The 22561-nt window shown below is 36.2% G+C and overlaps 1 long non-coding RNA gene and 1 other non-coding gene across 2 annotated transcripts; both read left to right on the forward strand.

Annotated features, from left to right (window-relative positions):
- Positions 1–3255: 3255 nt before the first annotated feature.
- On the forward strand, positions 3256–8645 carry LOC141590993 (uncharacterized). The gene is made up of 3 exons (XR_012520582.1): positions 3256–3449; positions 3990–4046; positions 8126–8645. It is a non-coding gene; the product is annotated as an uncharacterized LOC141590993 (long non-coding RNA).
- Positions 8646–18270: 9625 nt separating this feature from the next.
- LOC141593556 (small nucleolar RNA R71) lies at positions 18271–18377 on the forward strand. The gene has a single exon (XR_012521631.1). It is a non-coding gene; the product is annotated as a small nucleolar RNA R71 (small nucleolar RNA).
- The last annotated feature ends 4184 nt before the right edge of the window (positions 18378–22561 follow it).

Below are 22561 nucleotides of genomic sequence, written 5' to 3' on the forward strand. Positions count from 1 at the left end.
AACTCCTTAGGACCCATGCGGTACGGGGCCTTAGAGATTGGTCCCGTCCCTTGTTTCAACTCCACACTGAAATCTATCTTCCTCTTTAATAAACATGCCCTTCTCCTACATGTAGGGTTGAGCAAGAATATACAATTTTCGGATATAATGTATGTACGGCTTATAGAAGTGAGGCTAAAAAACTTATAATGTATGTACGATTTCCGGATATACGAAAAAACCCGTTTGGGAGAAAGATAATAAAAATGAGAATTAAAAACAGCATATCTGATACAGTTTTGGAAACAGTATCGGATACACAATTTTGCTCACCCCTACCTTCATGTGCCTCAATATAAGAAAGAGTATTGATCTGAGTTAAAGATGACATTTCTTCCCTTTTATTAAAATGCATTAATAATAAATTTTGAGGTTATTAATATGAGAATTGAGTATTTGAATTCCAATGTTTTTGGAACAAATTTGAGAAAATGGTTTATAAGATAATAGTTTTTTCTAACGTATGCCTTAAGGGCATACATTAATTGCGTAGTTAAAGCAAGGACGATCAAAGGACTATATCAGTAAGGACCTGTTATTTTGTACTCCAACTGGTTGAACTGAACGAGTTCATTTAACTGAACCGACCTAAACTATACTGATCTAAACTTATTAACAGTAAAAAAGTGAAATGAGCTCACCTGAACTTAACTGGACGAAATAATAATAATAATAATAGTAATAATAATAATAATAATAATAATAATAATAATAATAGTAATAATAGTAATAATAGTAATAATAGTAATAATAGTAATAATAATAATAATAATAATAATAATAGTAATAGAAATTGGCAGACATTTATTTCGCGACGGTTGCTGCTGCCTCAGGGTCTGTTTTCTCTTTGACACCTCGCCAGCTTGCTTTGTGGCAGTCTCAGCAGGGTTTCCACTCCTCTGATTGGTTGCGTGCAGTTCCTATCTCGGGGTTGGGTCAGACTATGAACGGGAGGACGTACCGTAGTGTGCTTAGGTATCGTCTGGGTGTTCCGTTATTCACGGTCTCTAGGCCCTGTCCACTTGCTCTCGGGATTTTTCTTTGATGATGATGTTTTTGGGGACCACGCTATTTCTTGTACTGGTACTGTGGGCGTTAAACATCGGTATAACCTCGTCCGTGACGCTCTTTTCGACATCTGCTATAGATCTGGTATTTCTGCGGGAAAGGAGGTTGATGTTGGTTTGGTTGACGGGCATGGGGGTTCTCTTCGTCCTGCGGATTTGCTGCTTTATTCTTGGGACAGGAGGCGTGATATGTGCGTTGACTTGACCGGGTCTTCTCCTTTGACTCGGATCGGGATGACAATTTTGTGCCTGGGCCGGGTTGTTTTGCGATCTTTCGGCGTAAGTGTGCTAAGTATGGGGATTTGTGCGCGGCAGCGGGTTATGGTTTCCTTCCATTCTCTTTCTCATCACTATGGGAGTTGGGTTCAGATGCTGTTGCCTTGCTCAAGCGGATCCAGAAATTCTCGGTATCTCAGGATGCGGGGGCTCGGGTGGCCGCTTATATTTTTACTAGATTTAGCTTTGCTGTTGCTAAGGGTGTGGGAGCCCAGCTTGTTTCTCGGCTCCCCACCAATTTCATGTAAACTTTTGTTTTTCTTTTAATGAAAGCTGCGCGCATCCTTTATATAATAATAATAATAATAATAATAATAATAATAATAATAATAATAATAATAATAATAATAATAATAATAATAATAATAATAATAATAATAATAATAATAATAATAATAATAATAATAATAATAATAATAATAATAATAATAATAATAATAATAATAATAATAATAATAATAATAATAATAATAATAATAATAATAATAATAATAATAATAATAATAATAATAATAATAATAATAATAATAATAATAATAATAATAAAAGTTTGCGTTATAATAAAAATAATAATAATAATAATAATAATAATAATCGGTTTGGTTGACGGGCATGGTGGTTCTATTCGTCCTGCGGATTTGCTGCATTATTCTTGGGACAGAGGGCGTGATGTGTGCGTTGACTTGACAGGGTCTTGTCCTCTGACTCAGACTGGGATGACGGATTTTGTGCCTGGCCAGGTTGTTGCTGATGCTGCTCAGCGCAAGTGTGCTAAGTACGGGGATTTGTGCGCGGCAGCGGGTTATGGTTTCCTTCCCTTCTCTTTCTTATCACTTGGGAGCTGGGTTCAGATGCTGTTGCCTTGCTCAAGCGGATCCAGAAATTCTCGGTATCTCAGGATGCGGGGGCTCGGGTAACCGCTTACATTTTTACTAGACATAGCTTTGCTGTTGCTAAGGGTGTGGGAGCCCATATTGTTTCTCGTCTCCCCACCAATTTCATGTAAACTTTTATTTTTCATTTAATGAAAGCTGCGCGCATAATAATAATAATAATAATAATAATAATAATAATAATAATAATAATAATAATAATAATAATAATAATAATAATAATAATAATAATAATAATAATAATAATAATAATAATAATAATCACAAATTCTCATTTAAGACGGGCGCTATTCGTTTTAAGCTTAAAACGGGTCAAATACAAACCAAATTAACCCACCTGTTGTCTACGAGATGTCAAATTTTTTGTCTTTATTATAAGGATGTGGTAATATTTGACCCGTCTTATGCTTAAGACAGGTCAAATACTACGTAATTATTTTATTAGTTACTGCAGCGGGCCTCTTTCATTCCCGCCCTTAATTATTTTAGTAGTTACTGAAGTGGGCCTCTTTCCCGCCCTTAATTATTGTACTTTGCTAATACTCAGTTAACCTACTTAACCTAGCAATGTAGCATTGCCCTCCTTTATCCCAACACTTCTCATAATATTTAACCTCCATTGATGATAATTACCAAACACATTGAAGTCATTACTTTAATTCTTATTAAGGTTAGATAGCCATATTTTCTCAATCTCTATACTTTATCTATGTCAATATAATTATTTGCTACCCCAATTTGAGTAATTTTTTGTTTAAAGTTTTACCATGATAAGTTGAATGTTAATTAATTGTTGTTAAGTTTCTTTGAATGTTTATGTTATTAATTTTGTTAGTGTATTAATAATAATTAGATTTTTTATTTTAATGGTGTAGGAGAAATATAGGCATGTTTGATTTGTTTATTTATGATAATAGAACCGTTATAGGTTTGATGCACATAGTAACTAAGTCGTAAAAACCCATTTCATTAGTCAAAGCCCCAATTCATCAGTCAAACCCCCAATTCATGTTACTCCAGAACTTCATTATACACAAAAAAATTACTCGCCTACCCTTCTGCAACTCATTCAATTTCAATATGGATCATGCTTCTTCAATAACAATAATGAATCATCCGATGATGTGCTTCTTCAGATCAATTACAATTTCAATATGAGTCAAAGTTTCTTCAGGTAAAAATATGAATCAAAGACTGTCCTTTCTTTGCTTTATCAAACACTGTCAATTGTTGATTTTGATTGCTTTGGAATATCATCTCTTGTTTAGCTGTTACAAATGTCTGTGATTAAACTAGTATGTATTACTAAGTAGTTTGGATTATCTGTTATGTCCCGTTCTGATCAATAGAATCAACATTGGTTTATACTCACTCCGTCTTATTGATTTGTTTACCTTTGATTAAAATAACTCCGCATAAAGTATAAAAAGGTAAATAAATGATCGAGACCGAGGGAATATTATATCACTATATGAGGAATGCTTAATAATGTTGTCTTCCCTTTAGCTAGTTTACTTACGTCAATTTCAATAGACTATGATTCCAAATTTTTTCTTTATAGTATGAACACTGAGTTATGATACTTCCATTAATGAGGGATGTTCCATTATTTTTTTTAATTGTATTTGGAAAAGCAAAGTTAGTAAATTATTCGAGTAACGTCTCATTTTTTCATAACAATTTAATGACTTACATACTGTCTATGACTTGACAGATTGCAGAAAGCCCTCATTTGAGTATGGGATCACTAACTTCGACATCACTCTACTAGGTATGTTTAACCAATAACTTTGTTTCTGTCTACTTTTTTCCGTCTCTTGTGTAATACGAATTACCTGAACTGAAGTATGTTTTACCTAGTCTTTTTGTGTCTTTAATAATCTGAAACTTATTTTCAATAACTTGAATGTATATTTTACCTAGTCTTTTTGTCAACGCAGTTATGTCTGATCGTTCATGGATGTACAAAAGATTAAATGGAAAATATATGTCAAATAACTTTGTTAAAGGAGTAGATGAATTAATTAAATTGGCATGTCAACAAGAGAGTTTCAAAAGGTCCTCAAAATTGAAATGCCATTGTATTAAGTGTGACAATAGACCCTATTTGGATGTCGACACTATTAAATTACATTTGTACAAGGAAGGGTTTAGTCCAGGCTATACTTGTTAGGTTTGTCATGGGGAGAACTTTCCCCAAGTAGAAAATGTTGTTGACGAGTCATTGTCATTTAGTGCTCAGTCTAATTCCTTTTATGATATGGTTATGGATGCATCGGGTTCTAATACCGATAGTAGACAATTAATAGATGATGCTGAAGAGGAACCCAATACCGAATCAAAAACGTTTTTTGATATGTTTAAAAGTGCTCAGGCGTCCTTAAATGAGGGGTGTAAGTTAACAGTTTTAGATGCTGCTTCAAGACTCATAAACATTAAATGTGAGAATAACATTCCTCATAGAGCCATAGATAACATAGCTTCCTTGATGAAAGATATGTGTCCCACCGATAACAAGATGACCGACACTTACACTAAAACAAAGAAGTTGCTTGAAGGGGTGGAACTTCCATATCAGAAAATTGATGTGTGCCCCACTGGAGACTTGTTATTCTGGAATGAAGATGAAAAATTAAACCGATGTCGAATATGTAACAGTGATCGATATAAAAAGAATAAAATACCGGAAAAGATACTAACATATTTCCCATTAACACCTAGGCTGCAAAGACTTTATGCGACTAAGGGTGTTACTAAAGACACGAGGTGGCACACAAAAAACACTAATAGTAATGGTCTAATGTCACATCCCTCTGATGGAGAGGCATGGAAAAACTTTAATGAAACATATCCAAAATTTTCGGATGAGCCATGTAACGTTAGATTAGGATTGTGTACAGATGGGTTTGCTCCATTTGGAATGTCGGGGAAATCATATTCTTGTTGGCCAGTTATCCTAACCCCTTATAATTTACCACCGTGGCTCTGTATGAAAAGACAATTTATGTTTCTTACTTTGATATGTCCTGGTCCCAAATCACCTACGGGAAACCTAGATGTATATCTACAACCGTTGATTGCAGAGCTTAAGGATTTATAGGAATTGGGAGCTTTAACTTATGATGTCTCTAAAAAAAACAATTTTCTTATGAGGGCAGCTTTTATGTGGACTATTAGTGACTTTTCTGCAAATGGCATGTTGTCGGGGTGGTCTACTGCAGGCAAATATGCATGTCCTTATTGCATGGACAAAAACAAAATCTTTTTATCTTAAATATGGATCAAAGTATACGTGGTTTGATTGCCATCGTACATTTTTACCCGAAGACCATGAATATAGATTAAATTGAATTGCGTTCATAAAGAATAGGATAGAACCATCATCTCCTCCACCACGATTAAATGGAGACCATGTGTCGAAGTGTTTCTCATGCCTACCTAAGATAACCGATTTTTATGTTAGGAAGAAGAATAAAAAAAATAAGACAAATGGATGGAAAAGACAGATATTTTCTGGCAGCTCCCATATTGGCGTAAGTTACTGATTAGACATAATCTTGATGTTATGCACATTGAGAAAAATGTATTTGATCAAATAATAAACACAATAATGGAAGTGAAAGGGAAAACAAAGGACACTGTTACTGCAAGAAAAGACATGGCTCAACATTGTAAACGTCGTAAGCTGAATGTTAATGAAAGCACTGAAAATGCTACAAAGGTTATGCCAAAAGCACCATATGTCTTAAATAAGGAACAAAAGAGACTCTTATGTGAATGGGTACATGACTTGAAGTTCCCAGATGGTTACTAGTCTAATATAGGGAGGTGTGTTGATATGAAGCAATATCGGCTTTTTGGATTAAAAAGCCATGACTGTCATGTGTTTATGGAACGATTGCTTCCTATCGCTGTAAGAGAACTTCTTCCTCAAAATGTGTGGAAAGCTTTGACAGAGATTAGTCAATTTTTTCGGGATATATGCTCCTCGTTGTTGAAGGTTGAGGATATGGTTCGGTTAGAGCGTAACATTCCTGAAATTATTTGTAAACTCGAGAAAATTTTCCCTCCCGCATTTTTCAACTCCATGGAGCATTTACCAGTTCATTTGCCATATGAGGCAAAAGTTGGAGGACCTGTGTATTATAGATGGATGTATCCATTTGGGAGGTATCTCTAATATATTTTAATAAAATCAAATATAAATTTTATAATTGTATTTATAATACATCACTAATTTTGTAAATCATAGGTTTCTATATCATTTAAAAAGAAAAGTTGGTAACAAAGCTCACGTGGAAGGTTCTATTTATCAAGCATATCTTACAGAAGAGATATCAAACTTTTGTACGTATTATTGTGGACCTGATGTCGACACAAAAACAAGAGATTTAAGCCGAAATGCAAATGCCCCTACCACTGATGAGCCTCTAGACCCAAAAATCCCAGAAATTTTCCACGACAACATAGGAAATGCCCCAACTAAAGAAAGAACCAGATATCTAAACGATCAAGATTATCTTAGTGCTTCCGCATATGTCCTTTCAAATTGTGATATTTTAGAAGATTATGAAAGGTAAAATAAATTATATATATTCAAAATACTAATAGGAATAACAAGGTCAGATTGCTTAGTTACTTGTGTCGTAACTAGGGAGTTCAAGAAAGTTGTGATTCCAAGATACTCGCGTATGTCAGAAACTGAAATTTGTAGTAAGTTTGATAAGGAATTCCCATCATGGCTAAAACAATATGTAAGTTATCCTATCTAACGAATTCTATAACATTTGTCCATTTAACTTATATCAATACTAAAATCGATTTTAAATCATATAAGTTTTAGGTTCCAATTCGAAAGATGATTTAGTTAGGGCTCTTGCATTAGGTCCAAGTAGATAAGTGAAAGATTGGAAACATTATTACATAAATGGCTTTAACTTTCACACTTATGAGTACGGAAAAAATAAGAGCACGATGAATTGTGGGGTATGTGTTAAGAGTCAACAAGGAGTGGGATATTATGGCATTCTCCAAGAAGTAATTGAATTGGTGCATTATGGGAAAGAAAGATCTTATAAAATGATCTTGTTCAAGTGTGATTGGATGGATTCAGGGAGGGGTATAATTATACACAAGGATTATAAACTTGTGGATGTTAACAGTGCTTTAAAGTACCCCAAGTATGACCCTTTTGTTTTGGCACTCCAAGTTGAACAAGTGTATTTTGCACCTTATCCTAGTACCAAAAAAGATAAAAGTAATTGGTGGGCTGTGTTTAAAGTCAAAGCTAGTTCAACTATTCAGGGAAATGTGGATAAAGTTTCTTTTCAAGAGATGGCAATTGAAGATCCACCTTCTTTATCGGAAAGTGTTGTCGAAGAACATGGAGAAAGACAATATGATGAAGACTTATGCGAAGATGATGAAATAGAAATACAAGAGGCGGAAATTAACGAAGAAGAGGAAGAATATGATTCAAATGACACCGAGGAGGATAATTATATAGAGAAGGTGTTTGATGATGATGATGATGATGATGGCGATGATAATGATGATGACGGTCATAGTGTTGAAGAGTCAGATGATGAGGAAGAGACTAATTAGTCAGATGATGAAGAAGAGTTAATATCGTTTTACAAATTGATAAATATATAAATTGATATTATTTTAGTTTTCTGCTTAAGTTTATTCTTTGTACTTTGTTATTTTTTCAATAAATTTTACTCTTTGAACTTTTAATCGTTATTGATGAATCCATTATAACTTTCTTATTTCCTGACTTACGTCTCAGACTTGGTAAGTTTTATATGCAACTGATATTTATCATCATTGTACTAATTAATCTCTCAGTTTAGATGGCGCCTATTAATTCAAGATTTGTCAAGGGAAGATTTGTGAAGGGTTCAGGTTCGAGTTCGAGTTCGGGTTCAGGTTCGGGTTCGGGTTCGGGTTCGGGTTCTCGCGCTACTTTAAGTGATGATGAGACGCAACCACCATCAATGGAGGAAGAGAATGAACACACTGATACTGATGTTGAGGATTCTGATGAAGATTCTGAAGAAGACGCTCTAGGACAGGGGCCTAGGGAACTCGAGCCTGATGAATTGTGGTATAGTTATTTTATGAAACAAATGCATTGAATTTTTATTCAACTAGACTATATGTATTACTGTCATGTTTCAGTCTATTTTTGTGTAAGCCTATTTTTTAAAGATATTATTGTTTTATGGGTTTGTAATACTAGGTTTGAGAACAACTATATTGTACGGGCTGTCACTAAAAGCATTCAGAAACACTTTGAGCATCCCTGCACTGTTGGAGTTAGTGTCCTCCACAATAGTGCGTTAACATAATAAATTCCATTAATGGAATATCATCAGATATTTAATTATTTGATCCTCGTCAGTTGATTAACGTAAATCGATAACGGTTGGCTGACTAGAGTTTGACGTTATTGTCGTGAGACGGCGGTGATCAACTGACCCCTTTCAGTCACACCTAAAGGAACGAACCCCAATAGACAACTAATTAATTGTATGAGATACAATTTATTTAGTCCCTTGATTTGTAGACTAAAAAGTTAGTCGATTATTTTTAGAGAGATTTCGAGTTGCGAACTCGAGGAGCGCGATTATTATTTAATTATGCGATAATTGAATAATAAGTTTTGGGAAACGGGTTTTAGTTAATTAACTGTTAATTTACTAAAATTGTACTAATTGATTAATGTGATTAATATTAGTACGTAAATAATATGTGTAGTGGTACACGTATATTTACGGAGTGAATTGGACGAATTAATTATGGAAGTATTTAAACATGATACGATGTTTAAAATAAAAATTACATGGATTTGTGCGACCAATATAAGAACCAATATGGACCCGTAAATGGTCAAGTGGACCGTGTAAAATAAGAGTAGTGGATAATTACTCACATAATCATTTCACCTTATTTTGTATACTACCATAATTTATCTTATGTAAGAGTTTGCATGTGATGTAAGATAAAAACATAAGACAAAATTTCTCCACTCCCTCACTCCACCTCCACCCGCCACTTCCCTTCCTATATACTCCATCTATTGTTCACAATTTACTCTACCTCACTTCTTCACTCTACCTATTTGCATGTGAACAATATTTATTCATCTCTCTAAAATAATTATTAATCACTACTAAGTTTTTAGTATACATACATTAATATTTACTAAGAAAGTTAGTAAAATTAAAATATTATCAAGGGTATAAAATTAACAAGTTACTAGTCAATACATGTTATTATTTAGGGTTAGTTTTTGGGTGCAACAAGAAGGAGATCTTCTTATTGAAGATTTGCAAGGAGGATCTTCCATTTGGTTTAAGCTCAAGAACAAGCTAGTAAGGTGAACTAGTTTGTGCCCTTTTTACCACTAAATCAATGTAAGGAAATTGTTTTTCCTTATACTTTCTTTTTATGCTTTCATATTAGCATGCATGTTACATAGATCACCTAAATGACAATTTATGAGATAAATTAATTTTATTAGAGAGTCTAATATGGATCTATGATCTTTCAAGTGGTATCAGAGCATAGGCTTGTAATTTGCATGTTGATTTTAAGCATTTTAATGAATTATGAGATAATTTATAAAACTCAAAAATTGTGTTAGAAGAGGTTTTAGCACGAAATTTTTGGGACATGCATACCTACTGATCTAAAAAGGTTTGTGAAATTTGTTGGTGATTTTTGATGTTATTTTGCTATTTTTAATGATTTTTGGTAGAAAACCGAGTCAAAATGTCGCATTTTAGTGAAAAATTGACTAAAATTAGTTAAAAGTTGATTCGGTGCATGGATTTTTTATGGTAGTCCATGCATGTTTTCTACTGATTTTATGCAAAAATTTAAAGGTTGGTTCGAATTTTTTGCATGTTTATTGATTTTATGAGATAAAAGTTGATAAAAGTCAAATTAATTAATCATAATTTCGAAACTTTTGATTATGCCCATGATAAATTTATGTACATTTAAGAATATTATTTAAATGTCAAAAGTGATTTTGCATGTGTGTTTTCACTTTGTTTTGATGTTTATTGGTTTTAGTGGTTAATAACCGATAAATATCGATCTTTTTCTTCATAAAATTTATCTGGATTTTTTGGGCAATTTTTCTGACATTTTGGTTTTCTTGGGAGTGTTCCAGAATACTAAAAATTTTTGTTTCAATTTTTTGGGTAATTTTTCAATTATTTTGGATTTTTACTTAAATATTATGATTTTACCGATTAAATTAGCAAAATATCACCAAATCAAACTAATTATTTATCATAAAATTAGTGAGGACTAATTTTGAGGTTCAAAACAGTTTGGACAATTAGTTTGGACTTAAATGAGATTTAAGAGTTGAATATTGATTTTTACATGTTAAAAATCGATTAAACCCACAAACACCGAAATGGATACCAACGAATGATAGATAGGGCGATTTTGGCATCATATTTACAGCATTTTAAGCATATTTATTTAAGTTGAATGAATGATTGTCATTTATTTAAAGTATTTATCTTGTTGTACCTAGTATGGCCTAGTTAATTTTAATCGTTATTACCCGAAATGAATGGGAATATCGATTTGTTTGTAATTAAATACGATCTCGTATCGTCTGTTTGTAATTAATTAATAGTTTTATTTTATTTTATTAATTAATGTATAATAGGAATAGCTATATAATTCATTTGTAATAGTTATTTTTACCGGCGTTTCCAAAAGACGGATTACAACGAGACGGAGTCTATTTTTGGAAGGTGTTCCAAATCCCACAAGGAAGAGCCACTTATGGAATGAAGAGGCAAGGGACCAAGGAGTTGGTTTCCGAAATGTAATAGATTAGTTTTTATTAACTAGGTGGCCATACTAGGATTTATTCATATGCTTACATGTTTGCTTGTTTTATTTTCGCGCATGCCAAAATCGCCATTCACATGCATTTTATTTTCGCGGTTGTCAATTCACGTCATTTACATTCACCGAATTAATTCACTTATAAGGAATTTATGACTAAATTGACAAGATCTCTCACATATCTAAAATTGAGATTAGCCTTACCAATTAGTAACACCTATGAATCTCTTGTTCATTAGAGCCACGCTCGCCCAAGCGGGGTGTTCTCTTTTTACCTTGGGTAAGTAGGGTGGTAAACGGTTATCACACGCTAAAATTGGTTGGACTCAATGGGATATAAGACGGTCTTGTGTTCCGGGGCTAATAGATGAATTTGAGGAAATTCGTCGACCAAGAGTTCTAGAGGTAGAATTAGTCAACGTGACTTACCGAATTTACGCAATTATGGGATGTTTCGCCCAAGCGATGCTCATTTTTGTTTAATATTTGGGTCTTGGAATCATTTATATAATTTAGTGGGAGGTCATTATATAAATGCTAAAACTTGCTAAACATGTTTTTACAAGTAATTTTTAAAACAATGAATGTTAATTTTTCCTTTTTGTTGTAGCATTTTAATTCGCAATGGCAACTTCATCAACTCCATCGACTACTTCACTAGGCAAAGATTCATGGCTAAGGTCCGTAATGGACAAATGTATCTTAAAAGATGACGGTAGTAACTTTCTTGAATGGGAATCCAACATCAAAAGTGTCGCGTTGTCCGACAATGTGCTCACTTACTTGACCGATGCTCCTCCAATCGAGCCCGGTGCAAGAGCTTCATCAGCGGTGCGGACCGCCTATGATGACTATGTGAGGATGTTGAATGATATCAAGAATGTGTTGATATGGTCAATATCCCCAAAGCTCAAGCTATCATGCATTTCTTTAAATGCGTACGAGATTTTCACTTGTATGATCACTATGTTTTCACAAACACCAAAAGTCCGTCAATACGATGCGGCGGCACGCTTCTTTGAAGCTAAGCTTGAGAGGGGCCAAAAGGTTGGTCCCCATGTACTCAAAATGGTCGAATATGTTGACATCCTAGAGCGTCTAGGGTGTAAGATTCCTAAAACTCTTGTTGTGGATCGTATCCTCCACTCACTCCCCACCAAGTTTAACCACTTTAGGGTAAACTACAACATGAATGACATGGATAAGAGTTACCATGAAATTCATGCACTCCTCACCCAAGCGGAGAGGGATATGGAGGCTAGTGGGAGCGAAAAAGGGGATGTATTAACCATGAAGTTAAAGAACATGTCCCTTGGAGTCAAGAAAGGAAAAGGGAAAGAAAAGTCCCAATTCAAGAAATCGTCAAAGAAAATTGACAAGGGAAAGGGGAAGGCCGTTGTGAATGGCAATCCCAAGGCAAAAAGTGTCAAGCTCTCCGAAGCCTAATGTTTCCATTGTAATGGGAAGGGGCATTATAGGAGGAGTTGTCCCAAATACTTGGAGGATCTCAAGGAAGGGCATGTGACGCCTATTGGTATGATTTCCTCTCTCTAAGTGATAGACGTTAATTATGCTTGTACTTCCACTTGGGTACTTGATACCGGATGTGGCTCTCACCTTTGTAGCCATTTGCAGGGTTTAAGGGACGTGCAAGCACTAGCAAAGGGGGATGTGGATCTCCGCATGGGCAATGGAGCTAGAGTAGCCGCCGTTTCCGTGGGGACCTATGTGCTCACTTTAGCTAGTGGTTTAGAGTTGTATTTAAATAAGTGTTATTTTGTACCAACTTTAACTAAGAACATCATCTCCATTTCCGCGTTAGACGCGGAAGGCTTTTGTTTTATGATTAAGGACAAGTGTTGTACCTTTTCTTTTAATGATGTGGTTTATGGCAAGGCCATTTCAATTGGAGGCATTTATGTTTTAAATGATTTTAATGACGTTTATCATGTGGAAACTAAAAAGCTCAAAACGGGTTATCCAAACGAATCCTACCTTTGGCATTGTCGTTTAGGCCACATAAACGAAAGACGCATTAAGAGACTTGCTTCATCAAAAGTGCTCAAACCATTTGGTTTCGAATCTTATGGTACATGCGAGTCTTGCCTTCTAGGCAAGATGACTCGTGCACCTTTTGCGGGAAAAGGGACACGAGCTAGTGAGGTTTTGGCTCTCATACATACGGATGTGTGTGGACCATTAACCATCACCGCTAGAGGAGGTTTTCTTTGCTTCATTACTTTTTATCGATGACTTAAGTAGATATGGGTATATCTACTTAATGAAGAATAAGAGTGAAGCCTTTGACAAGTTCAAAGAGTTCCAAAAAGAAGTAGAGAACCAATTGGATAAAAAAGATAAAGACCCTACGGTCCGACCGTGGTGGTGAGTATTTAAATATTGAATTTGATTCACACCTAAAAGATTGTGGTATAGTATCACAATGGACTCCTCCTGACACACCACAATTAAATGGTGTGGCCGAAAGGAGAAACCGAACTTTACTTGATCTGGTTCGGTCTATGATGAGTCTAACTGAGCTTCCTAGTTCATTTTGGGGTTTTGCCCTCTTTCTCGCATATTTTCACTAAATTGAAGCCCGACTAAAGCGGCCGATAAGACTCCATATGAGATATGGACAGGGGAAAGTCCTCATTTGTCATTCTTGCGTATTTGGGGTTGCGGGCGTACGTTAAGATCAAGTCCGGCAATAAGCTTGCACCAGTGTCCGACAAATGTCTTTTTGTAGGATATCCAAGGGAAACACGTGGCTATTACTTCTACAATAAACACGAGAACAAAGTGTTTGTGGCTCGTGATGCTGTCTTCCTAGAAAAGGAGTTTATTTCTAGGAGACAGAGTGGGAGAAAATTTGAACTTGAAGAAGTTCGAGAGCAACAAACCGAGAATGAGGTAGAGGAGAACGTGGAGGATAGCATTCCCTCTTCCTCTGAAACGGTAATTATTCCTAGAAAGTCAAGTAGGATTTCTAATCCACCTGACCATTACCTTGGTAACATCGAAGAAGATGGTGTTTTTTTACTTTTTGAAAGTGATGAACCCATTACCTACAAATCGGCCATGTCTAGTCCCGACTCCTCGCTTTGGCTAGAAGCCATGCGATCCGAAATGGATTCCATGTACGAGAACCAAGTATGGGACTTGGTGGATTTACGTGAGGGAGTGCGACCCCTTCAGTGTAAATGGATATATAAAATTAAGCTCGGCGTGGATAAACATTTTGATGTTTACAAAGCTAGATTGGTGGCAAAAGGTTTCACCCAAGTTCATGGTTTACACTATGACGAAACCTTCGCTCCAGTCGCTATGCTTAGGTCCATTAGGATAATCTTAGCGGTTGCCGCATTTCATGATTATGAGATTTGGCAAATGGATGTCAAAACCGCCTTCTTGAATGGGATTCTAGAAGAAGAGGTGTACATGATACAACCTGAAGGTTTTGTGGATACATCTAACCCTAAGAAGGTGTGTAAGCTCCAGAAGTCCATTTATGGTCTTAAGCAAGCATCTAGGAGTTGGAATCATCGCTTTGATCATGTTATTAAACAATATGGTTTCACTAAAAGTGTGGAAGAACCGTGTTTATACATGAAGTTTAGTGGGAGTAAGGTTGCATTCCTTGTCCTATATGTGGATGACATATTGCTCATTGGGAATGATGTTCCATCACTCACTTCCGTTAAGGAGCGAGTGGCTAGGGAAACACTTCCAAATGAAGGACTTGGAAGAGGCACAACGAATCTTAGGTATCCGGATCTATAGGGATAGGTCCAAAAGGATACTAGCATTGAGTCAAGAAGCTTATATTGACAAAGTTCTTGACCGGTTCAATATGAAAGACTCCAAGAGAGGATTTCTGCCTATGGGCCAAGGGATCACTTTGAGCAAGTCACAGTCTCCCTCCACCCTTAAGGAAATTGAACACATGAAGACCGTCCCTTATGCTTCCGTTGTTGGGTCTATCATGTATGCTATGATTTGCACTCGTCCCGACGTTGCGTATGCCTTGAGCATGACAAGTCGGTATCAAGCCAAGCCTAGTGAGAGTCACTGGATAGCCGTAAAGAACATCCTTAAGTACTTGAGAAGGACTAAGGATTCGTTCTTAGTGTTTGGAGGAGAAACTGAGTTGCGTGTAAGAGGTTACACGGACGCAAGTTTCCAAACCGATCGGGATGACATGAAATCCCAATCCGGCTATGTGTTTATGCTAAATGGAGGAGCCGTTTGTTTCTTTGGAAGAGCTTCAAGCAAAGCGTTATCTGCGGATTCTACAACAGAGGTGAGTACCTTGCGGCGTCGAGGTCAAAGGAAGGGTTTGTTTGGATTAGGCAATTCATGGAGGGGCTAGGAGTAGTCCATTCCGCCAAAGATCCTATCACTCTATATTGTGATAACAGTGGAGCTATTTTTCAAGCCAAAGAGCCTAAGTTTAGTAACAAATCTAGACACATTGAAAGGAAATACCATGTAATTAGAGATTATGTGGAAAGGAAGGAAATTGACATTTGTAAGGTTGGGACAGATGATAATATTGCTGATCCTTTAACCAAGCCTTTATCAAAGGCTAAGCATGATGGTCATGTCGTCGCTATGGGATTGAGACGAGTATCGGATTTTCTTTAGATTATGGATATGTAATAATTTGATAGTGTATCTTTTATTATATATATGATAATCACATTTATTGTTTTCGTATTCATTCTTTTATGAATCTTTTATTTAGTGTGACTAAATTTTAATACCTTGTTTATCTGAATAAGTTGTGGAGACAATGTTGAACACTATTCAAGTGAATAAGATGAACATTGTATTTTGTCCTTAGTCACTTAATGAGGTGACGTCTCGGAGTGACTAGATTGTAAGTCGATTGATGGTTGTTCAACACCATAAGGTCATATGTGATGACTGGTCGATTACATAGGCAGAGTGTGTGACACTTTGCCGGACAGTGACCATTTAGAGAGTCCCTAAGTTCTATTATAGACGCCTGGTCGTGGCAGGGATCTCTAAGATGTTCTGATGAGTCGATTCTTTTGATCGGAGACTATTATCCGAGCAGTGCGATTTCCGAGTGACTTTGGTTTTTGTCCTAGGTCGTGCCGTGAAAGGAGGCCAAAAGGGCATTTACTAGGTCATGGTGAGCTGTATTGTGCAATAAGATAGATAGGGCATACAGGAATTGTCCACCCACGTTGGGTAACTATATCTCAAGGCCACTCGAGGAGATAATGACACGCTCGGAAGTAATCTGTGAGAGATTTTTCCGGTCAGGTAGTCACACTCCCGATCGAGAAAACCACTCGCGATGTGTTCATGTGCAAGTGCGACCTGAAAGACACCTTGCATTGAGTGGGAGATTAAAACGGACAAGAGAATTGGTAGCGCACACCTTGTGTCGGACAAGTGGGAGATTGTTGGAGTTAGTGTCCTCCACAATAGTGCGTTAACATAATAAATCTCATTAATGGAATATCATCAGATATTTAATTATTTGATCCTCGTCAGTTGATTAACGTAAATCGATAACGGTTGGCTGACTAGAGTTTGACGTTATTGTCGTGAGACGGCGGTGATCAACTGACCCCTTTCGGTCACACCTAAAGGAACGAACCCCAATAGACAACTAATTAATTGTATGAGATACAATTTATTTAGTCCCTTGATTTGTAGACTAAAAAGTTAGTCGATTATTTTTAGAGAGATTTCGAGTTGCGAACTCGAGGAGCGGCAGTTATTATTTAATTATGCGATAATTGAATAATAAGTTTTGGGAAACGGGTTTTAGTTACTTAACTGTTAATTGACTAAAATTGTACTAATTGATTAATGTGATTAATATTAGTACGTAAATAATATGTGTAGTGGTACACGTATATTTACGGAGTGAATTGGACGAATTAATTATGGAAGTATTTAAACATGATGCGATGTTTAAAATAAAAATTACACGGATTTGTGCGACAAATATAAGAACCAACATGGACCCGTAAATGGTCAAGTGGACCGTGTAAAATAAGAGTAGTGGATGATTACTCACATAATCATTTCACCTTATTTTGTATACTACCATAATTTATCTTATGTAAGAGTTTGCATGTGATGTAAGATAAAAACATAAGACAAAATTTCTCCACTCCCTCACTCCACCTCCACCCGCCACTTCCCTTCCTATATACTCCATCTATTGTTCACAATTTACTCTACCTCACTTCTTCACTCTACCTATTTGCATGTGAACAATATTTATTCATCTCTCTAAAATAATTATTAATCACTACTAAGTTGTTAGTATACATACATTAATATTTACTAAGAAAGTTAGTAAAATTAAAATATTATCAAGGGTATAAAATTAACAAGTTACTAGTCAATACTTGTTATTATTTTGGGTTAGTTCTTGGGTGCAACAAGAAGGAGATCTTCTTATTGAAGATTTGCAAGGAGGATCTTCCATTTGGTTTAAGCTCAAGAACAAGCTAGTAAGGTGATTTTGGTAACCTTGGTTTTGATTGTAAAAGGGTCTTTGATTTTGGTTTCTCATGGGTGGTGGAGTGTATGTTGTTTGAGGGTTTTGAACATTTTGGCTTTTGTATGAGAGATTTGGATGGAATTTGGTGTTTTCATTGTAAAAATTGGAATAAGGGGTACCACTCTTGTATGCTTGGAAAGCATTCACTTGTTCATTTGTTCCCCTACATTCACCTTGGTCATGTCCCAAAGTTCCACAATTCTCACATATCCCACTTGGGATTGATGAGGATGCCGTCATGGCATTAACATGATGCTTTGATGATTTTGAGTTTTCTTCAAGTCTAGCCATAGCTTGTTCAAACTTCAAGTTGATTGTGTCAATGTGAGCACTAAGTTGAGCACCCAATTGAGTAACGGAGTCCACTTCATGCTTTCCTCCTCTAGTAGCCTTGCGAGGTCTACTATATTGTGAGTTATGGACCGCCATTTCCTCAATCTTGTTCCATGTTTGATTGTCATCAACTTCGGTGAACATTCCATTCGATCCCATGTTGAGAATGTTCCTTGAATCTTCATATAAACCATTCCAAATATGTTGTACCAAGAACCATTCGCTAAGTCCATGGTGAGGACATGAGCGACAAATTCCCTTGAACCGCTCCCAAGCTTCATACAAAGATTCTTCATCCCTTTGCTTAAAACCCGTTATTTGAGCTCTTAGCATGTTAGTCTTTTCCGGTGGGTAGAATTTTTTGTAGAAAGCTAGAGCCAACTTCTTCCAAGAATCTATTCCAAGGGTGGCCTTATCAAGGCCCTTCAACCATTGCTTCGCGGTGCCGATTAAAGAAAAAGGAAATAAGACCCATCTAATTTGGTCTTGAGTCACGCCCGTTTGAGAGATTGCATCACAATAGTCGCAAAAGGTTTCCATATGAGACTGAGGGTCTTCACTAGGCATCCCCCCAAATTGGCTCCTCTCAACTAATTGGATGAAGGCGGACTTGGAAATAAAATTTCCGGTTAGATGTTGTGGTGTAGGAGTACCATTTGGTAGATTCTCCTCGGTGGGTACGGAGTGTGATGAAAATTTAGGCATTGTAGGTGGATTTTGTGGGGTATTGTGTAATGGGTTCTCCTCTCCTTCTATTGCGAAAGGATTGACGAACTCACTAGTGGGTTGAACAACTTCACTAATACCTCTTAAATTCCTCCTAACAAGTCTCCTATTGTTCGTCAAGGTTCTTTCAATTTCACGGTCAAAAGGTAGCAAATCACCTTGTGACCTTCTAGACATGCAAAATATCAAACAATTCGAAAACAATTAGAACAAACCTTGAGGAGTTTTTACTTCCCCAAGGCGAAGAAAGACACAACTAATAACAATAAAAAGGAAATCTAAATCAAACAAACACCGTCCCCGGAAACGGCGCCATTTTTGATCGGGTCCGTTTCGTGTTCACAATTAAGGATGTGGTCCTTGGGTCACGGTCGAATCAAAACACAATTTATAGCTTCACAAACAACTCTACAATTAGTAAAGAGGCAAGTAAAGGTCGGATCCCAAGGGACGGGAGTTGAAATGAGATTTCTATTGCAACTAGTGGTGTCTTAGGGGTGTCACAAATTGGGTTGATGGAGAAGGTCACTAAACTAAAATAGCAATGAAAATAAACAAGCAAGATGAATTAAAGGGGTGTAAACAATTGATTAAAAGCACTAGGGTGTCATGGGATCATAGGGGAATAATGGGATATGATCATACAAACATGTTCTCAAATTATAAGCAAGCAATTATTGTTGTGATGGATTGAGTTGGGTTATATCTTACAATCCTAGGAAAGTTTGGGTCCCGGAGCCGAATCGATTAGATTGTACAACACCTACAAGTCGACTTAATCTTCCCTACTCAACAACATGCATGGTCTAATGAGACTCGAGTTGGGTTATGTCTTACAAGTCTCATTGAAAAGATAGGTGATGGTGGTAAATACATGGATTCATAGGCTTAGCATTTCATCAAACATAACATGTGCAAGAGTTGAGATCAAAACAAGCAAGCAAATAAAACATGAAAGCATATTAATTTAAGCATGAATCATTCCCCATGTTGGTTTCCCCTAATCACCCATTAACCCTAGCTAAGAGACTACTCACTCATTATCATGTTGATCATGCTAGCAAGGTTGTCAATCATACCAACAATATGAAACATGATGAATAAATGAAAGTAATTAACAATAATTAAAAAGGGATTAAGAGATTATACCTACTAATGATTCCAATAATAAAGCAAAGATAAAAGAAGTACTTGAATGCTTGATTGAGAGGTTGTCAATCTCCCAATAATAACCCAAATAATCTTCAATTACCCAAAATAAAGGATGAACAAAAGAGAGATTAAGGAAATAAAACTTGTATTAGAACTTGATTAATTGTTGATTACAATACTAAAGAGAGATTTGATTGATATTAACTACTCTAATTATTGATAAGAAGAACATGCTCCTCTAATTAGACTAATGGGGTATTTATAGTGGAAATTAGGGAGGATGCATTAGGGTTAACTAAGGGCTAAACTAGTAATTACACTTTTTAGATTGAGCAAGGAGAAGCCGGTATTTTTCGAAGGAAGGGCTTCTTTCTTCGTAGCTTGGAGAAGAGGAAATCACGCTGTCTTTGGAATCCGGGCGGAATAAGGTCGGGACGGGCGGATTCTGGTGATGGGGTCCGAGCGGATTCGAGGGAATCCGGGCGGATTGTGGAGGTGGAATCCGAGCGGATTAGAGCAAAGCCGCACGGATTGTGCAGCTCGGGGACGGCCGGATTGGGGACAATCCGCACGGATTGTCACTCAGCAAGACATCTTATTTTCTTCCCTTTTCTTCATAAATTCCTTGGGGATTTCCTTGGGGACTCAAGGATCCTTTCTCAACATTGCTCTTCTACTATAATATGTACAAAGGCCTTCTAATCTTGTCTCTCCTTGATGCTTGGTCATTGAATTCGATCAATTTAGTCTCGTTTTGCCATGGAAATGCAAGATTCTTACTCCTTTCCTACCAAGGGATCAAAATCTCAAAGAATATGCAAAACAAAGAACTAAAGATAAGAAATGACCCTAATATGCACTAAGAAGCATGGGAACAAGGCTAATTCGGGGGCTAAATATGCGCTAATTATGGTCACATCATAAGGTGAACTAGTTTGTGCCCTTTTTACCACTAAATCAATGTAAGGAAATTGTTTTTCCTTATACTTTCTTTTTATGCTTTCATATTAGCATGCATGTTACATAAATCACCTAAATGACAATTTATGAGATAAATTAATTTTATTAGAGAGTCTAATATGGATCTATGATCTTTCATGCACATCCTGGACGAATGCGGACGATGATGAGAAAATTTTGTGGTGGAATATCTTTAAGGTACACGTAATAATTTGCTTACTTCTAATGTTGTAGAGTCGATTGCTTAGACAAATGTTTAGACACACTGGGTGTTTCAGTTGTGAGGAGCCTGGTTATTGTTTATTGTTGTTGCTGGATGTTTAACTTGGATGTTTCCGTTATTGTTGCTGACCGGATATCTCTATTGCCTTAACGTGCTTTAACTCCTAATTTATTTTTTGACTCAGCATGTTATTGTAGCAGTTGCATACACTCGACATGTTAGCATTAAACTTTGGAATGTAATAATGTATGTCTCATATTTGTTGAGCATGTTATAGTAACAAAGGCATTATACTTTGGAATGTGATAAGATTTTTAGATTTGTTAGTATGGAATTTGACCACCCACCATCTTTATTATTTTCTCATATGTCAGGCCTGTTTAGATGCATGTGTACATCTATTTGGTGCATTATGATGTTATTTGGTAGATTATGATGCTAATTGGTGGGTCTGTGTGTATCTGGCAATTTTATATATAATTTTTTTGGTGCTCAGAAGATTGCAACTGTTGTTAATTGTATATTGCAGACCCGTTTTACATGGGACCCAACACTTGAGGATGTCGTTCAAGTCGAGTTTTAGAAAACAGCTGCAAGGCGCCTTAGGGACATGGTATACAAGGCAATGGCAAAAAAAATGCCATAAATGGATGAGCAAAGAGGTTAGAAAGGGTATCAAGAAGATAAAACATACAACTGAATTCAAGAAAAAGCCCAAACAAGCATCAAAAAATAAAAAGGGACCTAACAAGGGTATTGCACATACCCAAGGCTCAGTTTCAGCTCGGAAGTTGGCACGTCCTCACGTAAGTACCTATATTATTGGATATGCTAGTTTATGAGGATTTGATAGTTTACAAATTTATACTTACACAACTTTTTAATATGTTATACAAAGTACGATAAACACAAAGAAATTCTTACACCGGCTGACTGGTTCCGCAAAACTCATATGAAAGAAGATGAAGATTGGGTGGATGATAAAGCGAAAAATATTTGGGTAAGTTATTCTGACCAACATACTATCATTTTGCATTTAGTATGAGTTATAATATGAAAAATCAAAGTCTTCGTATGTGCTTTAACTTTGGCTTCATTGCAGGAGAAGTATGAGAAAAACGCTAGAACACGTGGTACCAAGGAAGATAACAATGCATATCTAGAGGCTGCGGGTGGCATCAATAAAGATGGCAGTGTGTATGGAATGGGTACCTTGTCTCAATTCTATTACCCACTTCCTGACGCGGGTAAAACGGGTAAGGAATTGCCTCCTTCCAGCATTGTCGTACAACTATAAGAACAACTCGAAACTAAAAAACAAGAACTTAAGACTACACAAGATGAACTCAAGGCTACACAAGAAGAATTGAAGAAGTATAAGGAGAGTAGTGAAAAAGAAAAGCGAGAAATTCAAATGACGCTTTTAGATATGAAGAAGGATATGGCACGTATGTCA

Source organism: Silene latifolia, chromosome 7, assembly GCF_048544455.1.
Source record: "Silene latifolia isolate original U9 population chromosome 7, ASM4854445v1, whole genome shotgun sequence".
Taxonomy (NCBI): domain Eukaryota; kingdom Viridiplantae; phylum Streptophyta; class Magnoliopsida; order Caryophyllales; family Caryophyllaceae; genus Silene; species Silene latifolia.